We start from the raw sequence: 21158 nt of genomic DNA, 5'->3' as shown, positions 1-21158 counted from the left end.
GGGTATTCAGTGCTGCTCAGTAAAGTGGTTAATCACTTAAACACAAAGTTAATAAACTAAGGACACTTTGATCTGTTGATAGTCCTTCTGTAGCAATATTTCTACAATACCAGGATGTCCTGCGTGTGTATGTTTCTCCTCTTTTGAGAATTTTCTAAGTAAGAAGTTGCCCTGAGGTAATGGTGACCCAGGGCCTATGAGAGGAATTTTATCAGGGGGTACAAAGTTTCTTCTGGGCCCCTTCCCAAAGTGGGAGGGGTGCAATGGGGGCAGCAGAACAGGGGGCAAAATAGGATAGGGGGAGGATACTGACAGTCACAATACTCTTTGAAGCCAAGGTCTACTAGCCTTCTTGATGCACAGCCCATTAGCAAGTTCAGGTGAGATAGAAAAATGTCAGATCCCAGGAACTTTCTGGGCCCCCTCCTTCGGCTCCTGGGCCCCCTTTCCGACCCTGGGCCCGGGTACAAATTATTCCCTTTACCCCCCTCTCCTAGGCCCTGTGGTGACCTATGGCATATTCAGAACAATAAGGTGTAGTTTTAAGCTACACCAGCTTACTAGAGAAATGAGAGTTGCACTACCAAAGTGAGAGTTTGAAGAAGAACCAGTGTGAATTTCAAAAGTCCTCCGTTTCTCAACTAGCTGTCTGCATGATTGCAGAAACACATTGTCAGCCCAATCCTACCTAGCATGGGAACTGTGGTTAAGAACATAAGAACAGCCCCACTGGATCAGGCCATAGGCCCATCTAATCCAGCTTCCTGTATCTCGCAGCGGCCCACCAAATGCCCCAGGGAGCACACCAGATAACAAGAGACCTGCATCCTGGTGCCCTCCTTTGCATCTGGCATTCTGACATAGCCCATTTCTAAAATCAGGAGGTTGCACATACACTTCATGGCTTGTAACCCATAATGGATTTTTCCTCCAGAAACTTGTCCAATCCCCTTTTAAAGGCATCCAGGCCAGATGCCATCACCACATCCTGTGGCAAGGAGTTCCACAGACCAACCACACGCTGAGTAAAGAAATATTTTCTTTCGTCTGTCCTAACCCTCCCAACACTCAATTTTAGTGGATGTCCCCTGGTTCTAGTGTTATGTGAGAGTGTAAAGAGCATCTCTCTATCCACTTTATCCTTCCCATGCATAATTTTGTATGTCTCAATCATGTCCCCCCTCAGGCGTTTCTTTTCTAGGCTGAAGAGGCCCAAACGACATAGCCTTTCCTCATAAGGAAGGTGCCCCAGCCCAGCAATCATCTTAGTCACTGTCTTTTGCACCTTTTCCATTTCCACTATGTCCTTTTTGAGATGCGGCGACCAGAACTTCCAAATGGCTACCACTGCATCCTGTGCTGGAGCTGAGAAGGCTGCAGGCCTCCTTGGAGGGACATTTGTCCCTTACCCCAAGTAAAGCCCCAGCCTGCTCAACAGAACTTCTCAAGTCTGCACCAGCTATATCTCTGGCTAATTCTCTGGTGCAGACTCAAGAAGCTCCATGTTGGGCTTCCAAGTCCAACGGAGGGATAGGATTTGGCGGAAGAGGCCTCCAACACTCTCCTAGGCTTGTCCTTGCCCCATTCCACCCTCCCTCCACCAAGGAAAGCCTCCAGCATGCCCTCCTGCCATCCTCCCCATGCCCCCGCACTGCTCAGTGCTTACCTTGCTCTGCCAAAAGCCAGGCCTCCAATGGTGGCATTGATGGTGCAACGCAGGCCTCCCTCCCCACCAGAGCTGCTTGCTTCTTGGGTGGTGCAGCACCAGCGTTGGGGCAGTGCAGGATTGGGCTGCCAGTCTCTCACACAGAGACTGACAGCCCAATGAAAACAGTGCAATGAAACAAGAAGGAAGAGTACTACCTCTCTGCTGAGTAAATATCCCCCTGCACAATTTGGCCTCCTCATTTCTTTCTCCTTATGCCTCTCCTAAGGTGACAGGTGCAAGATTTCCAGCTGGCAGGATAGAATTTTTGAAAGGGGATATATTTGCATTGAATGAACTTTTGGTCTTTACTGTACATGTACTGAAGGTACTCATAGTCTGCAACCCCCAACTTCAGACCTGGCTCTGGTGCTGTCCAGGGGCACAGGACTGTAAAATGCCACTCCCACCCCAATAAGTCACTTCTAGTTGCCAACCCCTTTTCCACACTTCAAACCATCAAATAAAAGCAGCTACAGAACTGATACTGGTAGTGCAGTCTGCATGCCTACATGAAAAATTTAGCTGCTGGAATCTCCACCAGTCATAAAAGATACCTTCTTTCAACACTCCTGGGTTTGTGTTTGACAGAGTACTAATTTCATGTAGCTTACACTTTCTGTCAGCATGTAATATCCTTTCTATGCCTTCCCTTCCTGTTTTTAATTAAGGGTACAAGGAACTTTGTGGAGGGGGAGAGATTATTATTTTTATCATTGCTGTATGTATTTGGCCCAAATCCTTTTTTTTAAAAATTTGCCTGGACGGGCAAAAGCCTGGACGGGCTTTATCTCCTCAGGAATCGTGCCTTCACATAGGAGAGACAAACTTTCCACACAGGAGAGACAAACAATCCTCGGATCTCCTCAGATCTGCAGTTTTGGGGAAAAACAGAGTGCCTTTCGAGAGCTTCAGAAAGGCTCGGCTGCTGGCTGGCGCCCTCCCCCCCATATTTGGCCCAAATCCTAACCAACTTTCTTGCACTGACATAGCTGTGCCAATGGGGCATGTGCTGCATCCTGCAGTTGGGGGGGGGGCAGCCATGGAGGCCTCCTCAAGGTAAGGGAATGTTTGTTCCCTTACCTTGGAGCTGCATTGCCCTTACCTCACTGCTGGAAAGTTAGTTAGGATTGTTCCCTTTGTAACCCATCTTCAACATTCACAAAGCAGCTAACAATATATCAAGAAATCAGGCAAAAACAGCTTTTAATAATATAACACTTCCAAATAATCAGGAAAATGGTAAAAATATATGTAAAATGGATAAATAGCTAATAAAACACACTCAAGGCAGGACTATTAAAAACAGAGTTTGAGGCAAAGGGTTAACATTTTGTGAGAGAATATACAAGATGGGATGCATGCGCATATTGGAGCAGCAATCCACCTGTCTTTAACTGAAATTACTACAAACTTGAATAAACCTTTGTATGAGAACAAGTGCTTCTCAACATTTGTCCTCCACTGTACCACTTCACATAGTCCACTGATTCGAAGTACCACCAGAGGTAACTGGCGATGACATCATCATAGGGTTGGGAGACCTGTTGTGATGTGATAAACACTAGTAAGAAGTTCCAGAGGGCTTTTTCAAGTGCAGAGAAGTAGGCTTTGGAGCCTCCTACTGCTGTTAGTTATGCCGCACTCCTGACTGGGATGTGCAGTGTGGGTGCGGCAGGGGAGGCAGAACCACCCCATCGTAGCCCATGGAAAAGCACCGCAGCTGCCCCGCTGCTTACACCCAAGGAGGTTCTCCTTACACCAGCTTTCCTGGATGTAAGGAGAGCCTCCTCATGAGTAAGCAGGCAGGGCAGCTGCGGTGGTTTTCCATGGGCTACGATGGGGTGGTTCTGCCTCACCCACACCACATGTCCTTGATCTAGCTGCTAGGCAGCAGGGGTCCAGGGGTCCCATGAATACCCCCAGACACCACCTCAAGCACCACTGGTGGTCCCCATACCACTGGTTGAGAAACAGTGCTCTAAAAAATTCACAGTACTGTGTTTTCCACTTATGTGTAGAGATATGGCTGAGTTAAAAAGGGATGGGGGGTGTGAGGTAAGGAATATATTGGAAGCCAGCAGACAGAGAGCAGGTCAGAGGACAAGAAGAGACTCTGCAGGAGGGCCACAGTGTAAGAGACAACACTGGACAGAGACCTGTGGCAGTGGCCAGTTCAGGAGCCGACCCAGGGACCACTTTCCATGACATGACAAAAACTGCCTCCAGGTGGGGGTAGAGGACAGCAGCGAAAGCCTCCTGTGATTGGTTGACGGCTCATGGCTTGTTAGCCAATAGACAATCGCCCTCACGAGAGGTTGATTGCGTCACCTTTGCGCAGCGTGCGTCGGAAAACCGAAGGCGGGGTTTCCTGCTGAAGAATGAGAGAGAGCGACAGTTCTGTTGTCCAGTAAAAACGAAGACAAGTACAGCGCTGCCACGGCGTAAGCACGCGATTGGCTGGCCTCCCCGGGAGGCGGACCTTCGACGACACGGTTGCTATGACGGCGGAATGCCCACCTTCCCGGCGCCGCCATCTTGTTGTTGATTCGAACCGTAGGGAGCGGGTGAGGGAAGTGCCAGAGCCGGCCTGGGGGGGGGGGCGAGATCCACTAGCAGCGCCCCCCTGGCCGGGCAGGGGGAAGTGAACGCTGGTGAGTGTCGGCTCTGTGGGGAGGAGGCTGGGCCGGGGGGGGGGGCGCCCGCCTTCGCCGGCTGGGGATCCGGGAGGGCGCCGGAGCAGGGCGCGAGGACTGTTGAGAGCGGGGCGGGAGGAAGCCAAGCGGTTGGCTGGGAGCGGGTGGGCGGGGAAGAGCCTGGTGGGCGTGGTGGGTGGAGTCGGGGCGGCCCGGGCAGGTGTCTGTGGAGAGCCGCGAAGGGGGAGTTGGAGGCGGCTCTTCAGCCGGGCGGCAGTGGCTTCCCTCCGCGTGGAGTGGCGCTGCCCGCTCCGGCTTCCTGAGGGAGCTTGGCGCCCCTTCTGTTGGCTGCTGCTTTTGCCTCCGCTTCGCCGGAGCTCTGGGCGCTGAGAGGCTGTCTTGCTTCGGGGGGAAGCGGCTCTGTGCCCCGCGCGGGAGGGTGGCAGCTGCTGAGGCCTCTGCTTCTCTTCCCCCTCCCCCACCCCCACCCTGGGTAAGGCTTGGGCACTTGCCGCTCAGTCCTGAAAGGTGGCTCTGCCCCGCTGAAGACCACTTCAGCTCCCAGTGGAGACAACTGCCTGGCACCCCACTCCCAAGCACACTGGCCCCAATCCTGACAGCTGTGATAGTGGCAAAGGCTTTGGCTCTGGGGAGCAGGGACGTGCGGTGGGTAGGGAGGCAGGTGAGGCAGAGCCTCCCCACCATCCAGAAGCAGCCCCACCCTGTGAGGTGCCCAGGCACCCACAACCCATGCGCTTCACGCTGTACACTCCCTCTCTCCTCACTCCGTCCATGTGGGTTGTGGGTGCTTGCAGTGGTGTCACTAGGGTTTGTGTCACCTGGTGCTGGATGCCAGCGCGTCACCCCCCCATGCAATGGGCGGGCAACACCCCAGGTGGTGGGCATGGTGATGTGCCATCACTCCGCCTCCACTGGTTTTTTGGCTGTACCTTTTGATAGAACAAAGGAAGAACACGTTCTGCATAAAAATTAGGCATTGATTGATATATAACATGATGGTATTATTCCTCCAAACTGTGATTTTGGTCACTAGTGGTGTCACACACACTCCTTACTAACACCTTATTGCAGCAGTTCTCAAACTTTTTGCACTGGGACCCACTTCTTAGAATGACAATCTGTCCAAGACTCACCAGAAGTGATGTCTTGGTGGAAATGAAATGAAATGAAATTATCAGGCAAATCAAAATAAATAAGTATAAATAATTAAAGTAAAACAGGTAATTAAATAAGCCAGCCCTGGTCCACCAAGTGAGTTTCCTCTGTAGCCTGCTTGCAATAACACCCCCCTCCAAAACCAGTAAGATTTTCAGCCAGTAAGGTTTTCAGCCCAATGAAATGAAATTATCAGGCAAATCAAAATAAATAAGTATAAATAATTAAAGTAAAACAGATAATTAAATAAGCCAGCCCTGGTCAACCAAGTGAGTTTCCTCTGTAGCCTGCCTGCAATAACACCCCCCTCCAAAACCAGTAAGGTTTTCAGCCCTACCCAGTGCCCAGTTCAATTTAAGAACTTCTGTTTAAACCAGATCACTGTCAGGATCCACTTGGCTTTGCAAGTCTCAAAAAAGTTCACTTTATCAGCTGAAGCCTCTGTTTTGATCCTTTTTTGTGGGGGGGGGAGGCTGCCTTCTGCAGCACTTGTTTTGCTCCAGGTGTATAGGATCAGGACCATTCTGGTAACCTTCCACTCTCCTTCACCTGATCTTCTACACCAGCCAAAGCACGTTTGCTTACTCACAAGTAAACATGACCATGAGGCTTAGTTTTGCTTTCCATAGGTCTCGATACATTCATCTGCTTGGAGGGAGGGACTTCTTTCTCAGGTGTTTTTGGGGGCTGCATTCATTGGATCAGGACCATTGTGGTGGTGTTGGATTCCTCTCAGCCTGCCCTTTCTGACGGACTAAGGCACGTTCACTTACTTGCGAGTAAACGTGTGGTATGGCTCACTTTCACTTTTCCATAGGAATCCATGCCTTTTTTGTTCTCCAGTTTTTTGGCCATAACTTTTGATAGAAAGGAGATGTTTCACTCAGGTATTTTTGCACTGCATTATACTTGAAATTCCGCATCCAACGGTATATAATATGATGGGTTTACTCCTAACCTCTGCAATTTTAGTGCATCAGCCCCCCTGTGTGCGTCAGCCCCCCTGTGTGCGTCACCTGGTGCAGCCCGCACCCCTCTAGTGATGCCACTGGGTGCTTGGGTGCCTCACACAGCGGCGGTCCTTTTTGAAGGACTCCTGTGGGGAGGCTCTGCCTCACCTGCCTACCCACCCACCACATGCCCCTGCTGGGAAGATTTGCTCTTTGGCTTTAGTTTGTAGAGTACTGCATGTAAGTTCTACTGAACTCTGCTGGGGTTTGACTCCTGATAACCAAGTGTTGCCTCTGGATACCTTAAGCTTCCTTTCTTTCCTCACCCAAAAGATTGCTTTGGTATATTTGTATTTTCCCCACTGCTATAACATTTGTTGTTTGTACTGAACTTGTTTCTGCCCGGCCCACAGGTGTACACCTTTGGTCCCTGTTGCGTATATGCAACATTGGGCAGAAATGGCTTCACTAGTGTATCTTGTCCAAGCCACCATTTGCAATGCTTCTTTTTTTTTTTTTTTTTTTTTGGTAAAAAAAATCTATTTATGTAATGCTAAGGACTTCTGTTTGAAATGGTTTGCATGGATGCCCCAGCCGTTGTGTATAATGATATCACAGATTTAAAATTTTCTTGCAGAGGGCCGTTCAATTTGCCTGAAATCAGATGATATGTTTTGTCATACAAACAAAAAAATGTCAAGAGCATACAAACAAACAAAAAAATGTACAAACAAAAAAACATACATCATACAAACAAAAAAAATGTCAAAAGCAGAACCTCTTAACAAGCTGTGTGTATTAAATTTGCAGAGATGCAGGCAGCTAGTAAATGATTCTGTCAGGAATTTCTGTCTGATTTAATATGGTGGGCCACATTTTTCTTCCTCTAATAATGGGGAAAATATTAATTCTGCTAAATTGACTATGTAATTTGTTTAAAGGTGACTGTAGCAGTCTTGGTACCACTGCTATTAACTATCATAGCAATGTGTCTATAGCTCTCTTCAGTGTTGCAAGTGTTAATTTGTCCTCACAACTGTTCTGTCACTTAGGATGAGAGAGAACTTATCAAAGCCTACCTGTGGAATTTCAGATTTCAGCAGTGGGAATGCTTTTCACCAACTCAGTACTACAGTCATCTTTATAAGAAATGTGACAGCCTTTGCTTCTCAAAGCTAGGTCACCACAGTATATTCTACAAGGAGCTGGTCTTGATGACTCTTTGGAAGCTTCATCTAGTTTGACTTTCCATTTTATGGGGATGGAATAGGGGGAGCATATTCTGCAGTACTTCTGCATCTGCACTAGTGTTTTCTAGGCACATGTCAATGTATTGCTTCTGATTTATAACACTTTAAATGGCTAGGTGACTAGGATAGCATTTTAAGAGATTGCCACTACTCCTATGTCCCATCTTAATATTTAAGATCATTCAAACCAGTACAAGAGCAAAGATATCTGTTTTGCTACTCTGCAAATCTGAAGTCCTGAAAACTTGCCAGTACCTAAGAACATCTTTCAAAAGCGTACTATTTTGGCTGACTTGGTGGTGTGTGTATGTGGGGGGGGGGTATAGCTCTTTTAGCCAAGTTATATCTTAATTTGATTTGCCAGAAATGCTTTATATTTACTTCTTAATGTATTAATACACTTCCTAAGTCTTTGTGGCAAAGTGAACCATAAATTAAAGTCATTTGTGGGATGGGTCAGAGGAAAGGTGAATTTCCTTATATCTGAATGGAAAATGAAGCTGAAATCTGGGCATAATTAAACTCTCTTGGATATCTTACTTTCTGTGCATGCAGAGAATACATAGAAGGGTGGCATTAGTTACCACTCTTCCCTACACCCCCTCCAATTTGAAATAAGCTAGTCAAACTTGTTCACTTGCCAACTTCTGTTGTTTCTGCTTTGCTTTCATTTTGTATACATGCTTGAAAGAGTCTAAGGAAGTGCAGAACTGGCACTGTTTACATAATTAGCCACAACAGTCAAACTCCCTTTAGGAATGACTATTTCATCTAAACTGAGACTGTCCTTGTAAACAGTGAGAGGTATTCACAGTGATTTTCTTGTCTTGGAACTCCTTACCATGGAGTTCTTCTAAAGCCTGTTTTTTGAAGGAGATGCAAGATATTCTTTTTTTGATAGGTAGGCATCTATGTTTGGTAGGTAATCACAAGTTATTTCAGCATGATTGGTCAAGAGTTTTTTTTTCAGTGTTCTTTTTAAATGTTGCACATTGTTCTTAAGAGAGGATAAATCTTAAAAGTGAAAGATGTTGAGCTGTTAGTCCTTGGTTTCACTGAGTATCTCAGTGCAGCAGATACACAAGTGACTTTTATTGGTCTTTTATCATATTTCACCTAAATATTCTTGGGTGATTTCTAGCTTCAGGAACCTACTTAATATGGAGGTAGATTGAAATGGACAATTTCAAAGTAAGTTAATGATGGCTTTTCCATTGGAGTTAGTTGTAGAATTAATGAAGATTGCAGTTCTTTGTACACTCATGTAAGAAAAGCCCACATACCGCAGACACTCACCCACAAGTCGATCTCACAGGTGAGTCGAGGGCAGGTTTTTTGCGCCAAAAATCATGAAATATTCTATGACCCTCTTGATAAGTTGGGGGTTAAATACTTTGACTATAGTTTTGTCTGATTTTTACCTGAGGCCAGATCCTGAAAAAAACCTACTAGTAATTGTTACCTAAGAACGGTACAGTCTCTATTAAAAATATACGTAGTTAAAGAATAAAAATGTATCATATGATCTTTTTAAAATTCTGGTCGTCACAACCTTTTTGTAAATAATATCAGAGTAAGTGCACTGCAAACATATCAGTAGAACAGTGGTTCCCAACCTGGGGCATATGTACTCCCAGGGACACTCAACAGGACCATTAGGGATACTTGAAAAAGAATTGAATAATGGCAGAAAAAGGCAGGTAGTGCTCCAGAATGCCTTGCAGGCCAGCAAAGCAGGAAGGGAGGTAGCTAGCTGGCTGTGAAAGGCCCACCAATTGCTAATTTTTGGTCATCTATTCATGAATGAATCAGTGATTGAAAACTAGCACAGTAAAAAACTGAAACATAATATGGAAAGTGAATTTCTCAGGACACTTCTGGGGCAAAATGGTGCAAAGGCATGGTCTTCTGTTCTTTAAATAGATAAAAAGAGAAAGTACTTTGAAGTATGGGTTATCATATAGAGGGGATGAGGGCTTATATTAATTAAATTCCAAATATTTAGCTAATATGAGGGGTTAAATTTATGGAAATGGGCTGTCAAGGGGTATGCAAGTGCAAAAAGGTTGGGAACCATTGCAGGAGAACCATTAATCAAATCCTTCTTTAAGGTGCCTGATGTGTTAAGCCAGGGGGCTCTACATGTGCAACTTATAACACATAACTGGGAGTGTGTAATTCAATTCACAATGAAGAGACTAGCAACAAGAAATGACTTGAGCAAGTGCAGCTGCACATAGTTGCAACCCTGTTTACTCAGGAGTAGACCCATTGCTTTCCATGGGGGTTATTCTTAAGTACTGGTGTACGGAATTGTAGCCTGGGACTTTGTTTCAAATAGAAATGAGGATTACTTCCTTTTTAAAAAAACAAAACAGACCTTTGCCTAGCATTTGCAAAATGGAATGAGGCTGCAGCAGGCTCTTCTAAAGAGAAGGAAGCTTGCTTATTTCTATGGAAGTCTCAGGAGCAGTGAAAAGGCTAACTTTTCTTGGAGCTTTCTAGGGGTTGCCTTGGAGATTAACAGCCCTCTAATTATCTCTACATTGCTTCTCTGGTGCCACTTGAAAAGCAGCTTCTCCAGAGTTGCTTGAAAAGCACTGACCCCTGGGCAACCTCAGAGATAAGGTGAGGTGATGCTCTAAGCTTGATTTATTGGCAGAAATTTCTTACCCTATAGGCAAATATCTATGGCAACTCATTTCTGCCCAGCCCACAGGTGTACACATTTGATCCCTGTTGCAATGCAGCGTTGGGCAGAAATGGCTTAATATTGTGCTATTGGCTTCTGAATAATATGCAGAGGATTGGCCTAAATGCCACTTTGATAACCTCTCTCTAGTTGGAAATATGCCACATGGTAGTATTTCTGAAATAATTATAATGTAAGGCAACCTATAACTTCATTACTGAGTACCTTTATGGAGAACTCAGAACTTTGTCTGCCATCCCAGAAGGCTACTTATAGAATCTGGACCTAGATCACCATAGATACTCGCATATAGTACGTGAAATTTATGCCAAGTAATCAAGCTCCAATTCTCATTTCGCCTTATCTCCCGGTCAATCAGAGGGCAAGGCCTTTCAACTCTGAAAAGTTAAGTTTCTCAAGCGGCAGGCAGGCGCCAAGTTTCTCAAGCAGCAGGCAGGCAGCTTCTTAGAAGCAATTTGTTAACTTTTTATTCTCCTTCCTTCTGCTGCAGCCTAGTTCTGCTTTGCAAATGTTTGCACAGCAGGTCTGTTTTTTGAAACACCAGGATGGGAATCCTCCTTTCCATCTGAAGCAGGCTGCAATTCAATGTATCCTTACTTAAGAATAACACCCATGGAAAGCAGTGGGTCTGAGTAAAAAGGGTTGCAAATACAGCTGCATCTCTCTGCTGTGAATTGAATTGTACACTCACAGTTATGTGTTTATGGGCTGTATGTTGTCTGTAGAGCTTCTGGCTTAACACACCAGACACCTTAAAGGTAGATTTGATTCATGGTTCTCCTGCAGTGGTTCCCAACCCTTTTCACTTGCATATCCTTTGGCAGCCCATTTCCATAAATTGTACCCTTCATATTAGCAAAATGTTTGTAATTAATAATACAAGCCCTCATCTCCTCCATATGAAATCCCAGACTTAATGTATTTATTACAGTGTTTTCTCTTTTTATCTGTTTGAAGAACAGAAGATTCTGCCTTTGCACTGTTTTGCACCAGAAGTGTGCTGAGAAATTCTGGGTGATTGATCACTTTCCATATTATGTTTCAGCTTTTTTACTGTGCTGGTTTTCAATCACTGGTTCATACATGAATTGATGACCAAAAACTAGCTATTTGTGGGACTTTCACAGCCAACTAGCTACCTCCCTTCCTGCCTTGCTGGTCCTTGCAAGGCATTCCTGTCTTGGAAGGCATTCTGGAGCATGACCTGCCTTTTTCTACCATTATTCCATTCTTTTTCAAGTACCCCTAAAGGTCCTGTTGAGTGTCCCTGGGAGTACATGAATACCAGGTTGGGAATCACTGCTTTACTGGTACAGTGATGCCTTGCAAGACGAATGCCTCGCGCAATGAAAAACTCGCAAGACGAAAGCGTTTTGTGATTTTTTTGGTGACTTGCAAGATGAATTTTTCTATGGCCGTGCTTCGCAAGATGAATTTTTTTGCATTTTTTTGTTTTGTTTTAAATTGTGCTTCGCAAGACGAAAATTTCGCAATACGAAACGACTCGCGGAACGAATTAATTTCGTCTTGCGAGGCACCACTGTATGTTGTTTACAGTGCACTAACTCTGATAGCGCTTACAAAAAGGTGATGAAGACCAGAATTTAAAAAGAATAAAAATGTATCTTATGATCTTTTACTATGTATTCTTAGGTAACAATTAGTGGTGGGTTATTTTTCAGGATCTGGTCTCGAGTAAAATCAGACAAAACTATAGTTAGACACCCCCCTAAGTTTAACCCCCGACTTATCCGAGGGTCATAGAAAATTCCATGATTGTTGGCTCAAAACCTGCCCTCGGCTTATCTGTGGGGTCGGCTTATAGGCGAGTGCCTGCGGTATTTTAGTTGTGGGAAGTTACTGAGTGTTATTGTGACAATGCACATCCAAGCCTAGTAGATATATCTTCTGCTGTGGCGTGTGTGCACCTCCTCTCTCTGCAGTGCTTGCCTTCTTTCTCTGCCCTTTCTCTGACAGTATAAATTTCAGTGCATTATGTAACTGTTCACTTTTTATAAAGCATCTTAGTATACACAGAGTTCAGTCTTTCTGAGGTTCCTGTGTCTATCAAAAAGAGCAGCTGAGTCCTAATACACCTATTTTCTGTTAGATGTATTTTCTCTTAGATATTTTCTGTTAGGTGCCAAAGAGCACAACCCCTCGGCAAGATTAGGTTGCCTGTGCACACTTATGTACTGGAGTGGCCTAAAGGTTGTTGCATCATTCCTTTTATTTATACAGTGTGACCACCATAAGGACAACTTTTGCTCATGCTTTAGCAGTTTCTGGAAAGAAAACTCTTGCCCAGTGTAAGCTGGATGCTAGAGGGAGAGGCACAAGTGTGGAGGAGTTGGATGGGGGAAGGAACCACAGAACATGGGTGCCCTCAGGCTGTAACTGGAAACTCAATGTTTTATAAATTTCTAGAATCAGAATCTGATTTCCTAAAAGAAAATGAAAATTCAGGTTTGAACAGGTACTAGGGTAGTATCAGTTTTCTGTCTGCATTCCTGATGTAACTTAAGGGGAATTCTGTTTCTTCCTAAGGATACTATCATTCGTGATGCAGGTAAAGTCAAATTCATTCAACTTGTGGTTTTTTGTGTCTTGTATGGTGCCCAACTCTTAAGGACAAAGAGAGGGTGACAGGCACACGTATGGTAGACGCTGTATTTCTTTCAGAAGCTGCAACAGGAACTTGGTTTTCTATTGCTGGTACCATCTGTTGAAATAACTTACAATTCAGCCAGGCTGCAGTTGCAGTTTACCCTTAATCTGCTTGCATGGGCGACTGAAAGCATTGGCTAGTAAGGGAGTACTGAATTTCATGACTGTTATGCCATTACTAGTATTACTGTAACTGTTTAAATGGAGCAGTTCCTTTACAGTTATTAATATATCACTGCTAATCATCTTAATGGTGTTTTAGCCAGCCTTACAAGTTGTTAGAGAGCACCAGGTCCCTGCTACCACTTACTTGCGAGTTCAGTACACTGTGATGGTGCTGTGCTGCTGTGGCCAGGATAAACCAGCTATAATACTTTCTGCAGTGGGGTACAGCACCACTGTGGCAATTGTGCTTTAAAGGCACAAAGAATACTGTATACTGGAGCAGTAAGGAATGTACATGCACTTTGGCCCTCTAAGACTAGAATGCTAATACTGCCAATTTCCCTACTGGTTAAAAGCAATCGGATTGGTCACATAGCAGGAATAGAACTAGAAGAAGATTGGGGGCAAGTGAGTAGTTGGGAGGAACATGGGCAATTGTTTGTTTTTTTCTGCTGGTGGAGGTTAGTTTGCCCCAGGAGATTGGCAAACTGAATAACTGTGTGAGTACAGGCATCTTTCCAGCATACTAACTGCTATGTGCCCAGTGTAGCTTGAGGCAAAGGTCTAGCAAGCTGCTCATTTGGAAAGAATGGTTTTGTCCCTTTGAGCCTCTAACTCAAAGAGGCCGGGCCGAATTAGTGTATTCACAAGTGGGTCTTTGATTATCATCAATTGTATGCTAATAGATTGTAATACTGCGTGTCAATTATAATTTCATTTTCTTTACTCTAGTGCGGTGGTTCCCAAACTGTGAGTCATGGCTGTTTGGGGAGCCTCAGAATCCTTGTGAAAAACCTGCTGCCCTATATAATGTATAGGATTGTAGCCCTAATGGGGAGCTGCAGCCAATGGTCAAGGGAGCTGCCAGTCAAAAAAGTTTGGGAACTATTGTTCTAGTGGAAGTACATACCCAATGTTATGTTTCCATTGTAGTGGTGAAGTCTCTAATTGGCTAAATAGGTGTGGTGATATAGAATGTTTAGTTGCTCAGGGAACAGTTTGCAATCCAGCTTCTGTGAATTGGTTGTCAATTTGGTGGCTTGATTAGATAACGTTGGGTTCTGAGCAGAGCCCTTGGGATGAAGGAGTGCTAAGGGGTAGGAAGCCAAAAGGAAGAATGCAGAGTAGGGAATTGACTGAGAGAGAAGAACTAGAATGAAGGGTAGGCTGAGGAAAAGGAAAGGGGAGATGGGGGAACTGAGGCAAGAAGGAGTTGTTCAGAATGAGATTCTGAAGAAGCTTCACTGTTAAATTTAAGAGGGTTTATATGCTGTGGTAGGTGGGGAAAGGAGACTAAAGTGGTTAAAAGGAGTGGATTCTGGATCTAGACACTGATATTTAAAACCAGATCTAACAATTATTCTCAGTTGTTTATGGTAATCCTAAATGTACCAAAAAGCAGTGTATGTGTATCAGAGGGCAGGATGAATTTCACATGCTGATTTGACCTAAACAGCCAGCTTCAGACTGTTTTGTGCTGTATTGCACTTGTGTTGGTGAAGCCTTTCCACTTACAGTGCTTGCAGCTGGGAGAAAGTGGCTATGCACAGAGCAGTTGAGGTGGGCCAGTTTGCAGTCTGCCATGCACTGTTTTTTTCTCATTGCAGCCTCTTCTCACACCAGAAGAAACAAGTGGAGAAGGAGAGAACAATTCGTGCTGGAATTCTCAGATGCAGCTGGCAGGTACTTGCTGTCTGGGCTTGCAGCGAGCCAAGTGAGTGTTGCTTTGGATCTACTACTGCTTGCCTGGAACCCCTGCCTTTCTTGTTGATATGGTAGTACTTGCTCTGTAGGAAACAGAACTGAGTGAGGGCATCTCACACTGTTGCATATGTAAGGGTAGGGTAATTTCCAGACTGTCCCTACCCTTTCTTTCCTCCCTTTCTGATGAGGGTAGGTGAACTGCTTGTGCCATTGAGGGAGGCAGGGAAGATGAGGTGGATGTTCTCTGTGCTTGCATGTGTGTGAGGTACCAAAAGCAGCAACTTGTACCTTCTCATTGCTTCTGCTAGGCAGAGCAGCCAGATCCCATATGAGTTGGGACACATCTGCATTTCACTTGAGCAAGGCACGTTCTGGATCAACAGGATTCCTTTTCACTCTCTCGCCAATGAGTTTTGTTTTGGTAGTGAACAGTGGTCAAATCTTTAGCTGAAAGTTGTTAGTCATCAGTATTTTGGCACCATTGCTTTTGAGGAGTGCAGTCTGATTAGCTGAAGTAAGGATTACCCTCTATTCTACACCCTTGGCCGGAGAAGGACCATCTATGTATTACTACATTTCTCTCTTTCACCCCTGCCGCATATTATCTCCAACTTTAGTAAATATGCCACAGAAAGGCAGTGACAAGACAGAAAGCTTAAAATGAGTTAAGCAAATGTGCCATGACATACAATAAAGGGAAAAGTGGTGCACATACTCCTGGGTCACTTTCAGACTTCCAGGGTGGGGCGTAGAATTCCTTCCTGATTTCAAACATAACAGTCAGCTCTGAGTATGAAAATTCATCCACTGTCATATCAAGAAAAACAAAATGGTATTCTCTGCTCACCACTGAGCATTTTAATGCTATTGCTGATGCCGTCTGGGGTGGCACATTCCACATGCAAAAGTTAGAAATCTCTTCCTTGCAGTAACAAGCCACAGCTGAGTCCACACATTTTAGCTGACCCATAGTAACCAACCGTCATTTCTGTTTGTTGTTTTGAGGTTTGGCTTTCTCTCTTCCTGCTTCATAGGGACCAAATTAGTGGCCCCCTTTTGTGCCTAGTGAAGGGGTTGCGGTAAGCCCTCTCTTCCCACCCATAACACTGGTGCTACATATCGGCACAAACTGCAACGTGGCTGCCTTTTTAAAATGGCAGTGTCTGTCTTCATATGTTGCTTGCGGCTTTAAAAAAAAAAAGTTACGCACAGGGCAGGGTGTACGGGGGGCTTTTATGATCAGTTGATAGAATTAAGTTTCTCATTGTTGCTGTTCATGTATTTGTGGTTCACCGCCTACCTCTGGGGTGAAAGCAGTAAATTGCCTCATATTCATCTTCAAACTCTCATTCAACCTCTAACTTTAAATTTGTTGTCTATTAACCAGTAGTTTTTGTTCTGAAGCTGCCTGTGAATGAAATAGCTTTTCTCGCATGTTGTAGAACTGAATTTCATTTCTGAAATTACTCAGGTTTAAGTTGTCCAATTCATCCTACTTACTTTCCTGGCTATTCTTTATATTAATAGTACCTGCTAAACAGGTGTTATCTGTAAACTTCATTTGTACTTTCCTACTATCTTTTTCCAGGTTGCTGATAAAGTATTGCTTAAATATGTCCTAAACCAACCCGTTTCGTGTAGTTGAGGTCAGTCTGCAAGATGACACAGCTAGCAAAGCACTCCAGATAGGGCTGGTTCCCTAGGTGTCCAGCAAGATTGATTGATCTCTGTGAAGTGTATCTGGCCATTAATTGGTTCAATGTAAATTCATGGAAATCTTCACGAGGAAGCATGTCTGAAGAACTGTTGTGCAAATAAGTGATATAAAATCAACCTTAACTCTTCTGTCCTTTTTCACAAACTATTTTTCAAGCTATCCTGCTTTTCTTGCCAGTTGATAGAATTAAGTTTATGATTGCTGCTGGTAACACTGGATTGTCTGTTGTAGCTAGTTCATGAACAGAATTTCCTTCACATTTAAGGTACAATAGCCCTTTTCCTACAAAGTGACCACTGTCAATGAGATATATTCATATAATGAATTAGATATTTTGATAGTACTTTCTGTGATGGTGCTATCACGTATGCTATTGTAAAAGGTATTGTATTTCAGTACAGCTATTAAACTGTCATTGTAACAATCAAGCTGACTTCATATATTATAGTGTACCTAAAGGTAATCAAACAGTGTTTATTGATTTGGACAATTTGTACCCCGTCCTTCCCCCTAACAACACTCAGGGCAGCTCATAATATTCATTAAAAATAATTAAAAACAGAACAGAAACCAGCATAAAACATTACAAAAAACAAATGCATGCGTAATACAAACACACAAAATACAACATAAAAATGCTCCAGCAGCTAATTAAAATAATATTATACTGAACAACAGACTTACATCTTAACTCCTCATTGATTTGGGTGGAACTTTTTTCTCTGTCAGTGTTTTTAGAATTACAGTAATGCAGCTTGAACCTGTGTATGTTTGCTTGAAAGTAAACCCCACTGAATTCAATGGAACTTACTCCCTAATAAATGTACATGGGATTGCATTTCCTCTGTGTCTTTTGGGCAAAAGCAGCTCAGCACTGTAGTTTGTGAGAAACTGAATTAGCAGTAATTCCATTTTCAATGAGAGCACTCAATTGGCAAACTGCTTTGAGGAGCCTAGTACCAAAAAGAAGATATAAATACTGAAAATAAGTTTCCTTTGGATTGAACAATCTTTCTCATTCTCAGGCCTCTAGATTGAGGGGAAAAAATTAAGCCTCTGAAATCTATTCAGTTGTTGACTTCAGCAACCAGTAATATGTTTACAAGTTTTTGTGTTCTTAGTAAACTGGATTATGACTATAAAAAGTGATTGCCACAAAATATGACACTTCTTAGGCAGTAGTGGTAGACCAGAGGACATAAATATTTTCCCAAACTGTTAAACGCTATTCATTAGAAATGTGACTATAAATGCTGAGACCAACAATATTAGTTGAAGTAGAGAATAAGTCATTTCTACTACTGAATTTTTTTACAAATATGTCCTTGAGTGTATACATTTTTATTTATGTATAAACCTTCTTCTGAAACTGCAATGATATATACAAGTACAGTTTTTCCTCTGAAGAAAATCTTGTTTGACAGGCAGGTTTGTATGTTTGTAGTTGGGTAGTGAAAATACTGATAGACTTTGCAGTGATTTCTGCCACTGTGGCAGTTCTTCTTGGTGCTGTCATGATTGTGGAAATTGCTGTCGTGTATGATGGTGCACCATCAGTTAACATGGTATCATATGTATGTGGGGGCAAATTCACAGATAAATTGCAATGAATGTAAAATTAACTTGGTGTATAATGTCTTTTTTCTATTAAGAAACAGGTGTCTGAATTTTGGTGCTTTGACCCCACTCCCTGATTTAACTAACTGAAAGAGGAGCTTCTCTTTGTTCTACTGCTCCTGCTGAGTCAGGGCATCCAAGCCTCCTCTCTTATCATGGAGAACTGCATGTTCTGTGCTTTGGGTTACATCAGGGCAAACCTCTGGGGAATACAACATTGGCAATTTGCGTGGCATTTGTTGGCTATCAAAATAGTGACTAGAATTTCCAAAGGCTGTTTGAGAATGTCTTTATGCCATGTTGTATGAAATGGATGAGAATTTCCATTATTCTTTGTTGACATCTTTGTTCATTTTAATCTTAAAATAGGAAAATGGTGAACACAAGAGTTTACATCTTTTCTGCTGCAGGAAATAAGAAAAGTAAAACTGCTGTACCTGGATTTCTTAAAGTTAGTAAAGGCAAGAGAAAGTTGCTTCCTGCTGCTTTGTGTTTGATTGCTTCCTGCCATGTTAACTTCGGGCTCCATAAAACAAAACAAAATTTGATTGGGTGAATGTAGACAAAATAACTTAACCCTTTTCTGTTTTTCTTTGTCCCAGTGCTATGTGACAGAGCTCAAAAAATTAGCTTTACTGTGAAGCTCAACTGGAACAGCCTTATGTGATTCTTGATTTTAGTTAAATTCTGGGTACTTGTTTAAGCCCGACTTTTCAAATTTGGAATGAAACTGCTAGTAGAACAATTAATGGATCAACATCCTTTATACTTCCATGGTTCTAAGGATTCAAATCTTGATTCATTCAGTGTCACCTGGGCCTGAATAATACTTAATTGCGTTCAACTCAAATACACATACTTTTTAGCAAAAAAAAAGCCAACTTGTGTATGTATTTCATATTTTGCTCACATCTTTGCAACTAACATGGTATCATGTGGGGCCCCAAGTCCAATTATTGCTTTTTGCTGTAGTTACCTGTTCTGCTGTTTTTGAACGATTGAGTTGCAAGAAGAGTAACAATAGTTTTTGCTCATCTTGCCCACTGTTTCTGGATGATAGTGTGGATTAAGCCCCTAGAGGGCAGACAGAGAAATGTGCGGTGGTAGTAGAAGCAAGAAGTGGGTAATGCCACTGTGAGCATCTTGACAAAGGGCTCCTCCAAACCTGATGCCTGTACTTCACATGGCTGTCTGGCAAGTGATGGTCATTTGAAAAGCCCACCTATTTTTCCTTGCTTGTAGTTATGTGCAGTTACTCTGATTTCATAATGTACAGGCAAATGCAGAAAAAGTGCATTTATAGTGGAATGATAGAAGCTGAATCCTGTGTGTGGCAGCAAATGTATACAACTGACTAGCCATGAATAAGGAGCTAACAAATGCAGGACTTCCAAGCATTTTGCCTGTATATTGCTATAGTCCCAGTGGTGACATGAACTTGTCCTTAGTGTATTTGAAGGCTGAAGATGTGAAATGTATCCAAAAACTTTGCAGCCTAAAAATAACCTTCCAAAAGCCATGTTGAGTGGGATTAACTTTAAGGACAATGAGTCCTCCTGCTGCACTGGAAGTGAGAAACCAGAAATAGAAATGTGCATTGATAAGGTTGCATAGCAGATACCGCACATCTAATGGACTTGCCTGCTTTGATTCCTTTATTGAGCAGTAGTATCACTAATCTTGCAAGGACAGGTCTTAATAGATATAATTAAAGGCTGTAAATCAGTTTGGTCAGATGCACTTCTCTCTAATGCCCCTGCTAATTGGGTAAGAGGCACTTTTTCAAGTGGGTGCTCCTTTGTTTAGCAGGGGGAGAGAAACTGGCCCACCTCACCCCAGCACTGTCTGTTCTAGTGGCTGCCTGCTGGTATTCATTTGCATCTTTTTAGATAGTGAGCCCTTTTGGGACAGGGAGCCATTTAGTTATTTGATTTTTCTCTGTAAACTGCTTTGTGAACTTTTAGTTGAAAAGCGGTATATAAATACTGTTAATAATAATGTTTTCATCACTCATATTTGCTATGCTTTCTCCTATTCTTAATGTTTCCTACTTGAAGATCTGTTTATATATGGTGTCTGTAAAAAAGTTATTGATTAAAAAATAGTTTAAAAGATTCCAGAAACAAGCAAGACAGGAACCAGGACAAATGAATCTTAACTATGTGAATAGGTGCATTTATTACCAGGTAACTGTGCTGCACCACACAGAATATCAGCAATTCTCTTTTGCTACTAAATGGAGACCAGTGCTGCCCTAGAACATGAAGCTAAGCAATTTGTCCTTTCACAAGGGCTTTCATGTGCCTGGTCCAGTTCAATTACATCTTCCAGCAGTAGTGTTTTTCTGGAGATAACAGGGCACTGTTAGCTTTGGGCGATGTGCTCTCTGAATCTCGTTCAAGATTTTCTTTCTTGAGACTGATTGAGCCTGACACATAACAACGAACTAGTAGAGGAGTTAGTTTTGATTATAGAATCAAACATTTTGCCTAAATGTACAAGGTAATTCTGATGCGGTGTCTTATGATATGCATTTACAGTATTGATATAACAGCTCTAGCTAAACACAATAGGAACAAAGAATTAACAATGACAAGCACTGCCTGCAGGCTCCAATGTGTGAGGCAGACGCATTACAAAAATGGGAAGAAGGTATAAGAGGAAGGAAACTGGAAGAGAGACCAGCCAAGGAAAGCCTGGTCTCTGGCCCCTTAAGGGGTGGGGAAGAGTAAAGGCAGCAACAGGATTGCCAGGATTGCACCACTGCTGGGGAAGAAGGGGAATGTTTAAAATTTCCACAGTGCCAGCCTCCCAGGGTGTGTGGGGAGCCCACGGAAACCTCCACAGGGCTCCCCAAG

At 43.3% G+C, this 21158-nt stretch overlaps 1 protein-coding gene across 3 annotated transcripts in view; it reads left to right on the top strand.

The window, feature by feature from the left end:
- The first annotated feature begins 4260 nt into the window (after window positions 1-4260).
- IP6K1 (inositol hexakisphosphate kinase 1) overlaps window positions 4261-21158 on the top strand; it is a 35197-nt gene continuing 18299 nt past the window's right edge. The window contains exons 1-2 of one of the 3 annotated variants that reach the window (XM_066616443.1): window positions 4261-4359; window positions 14870-14945. The gene's annotated coding sequence lies outside the window, so the exon portion shown is untranslated. Of the gene's footprint in view, window positions 4360-14869; window positions 14977-21158 lie in introns of all 3 variants that reach the window. The other 2 variants (XM_066616442.1, XM_066616444.1) reach the window with 2 other exon arrangements.

The sequence above is a fragment of the Tiliqua scincoides genome, chromosome 2 (assembly GCF_035046505.1).
Source record: "Tiliqua scincoides isolate rTilSci1 chromosome 2, rTilSci1.hap2, whole genome shotgun sequence".
NCBI classification, from domain to species: Eukaryota; Metazoa; Chordata; class Lepidosauria; order Squamata; family Scincidae; genus Tiliqua; species Tiliqua scincoides.
This window is presented reverse-complemented; position numbering and strand designations above follow the sequence as displayed.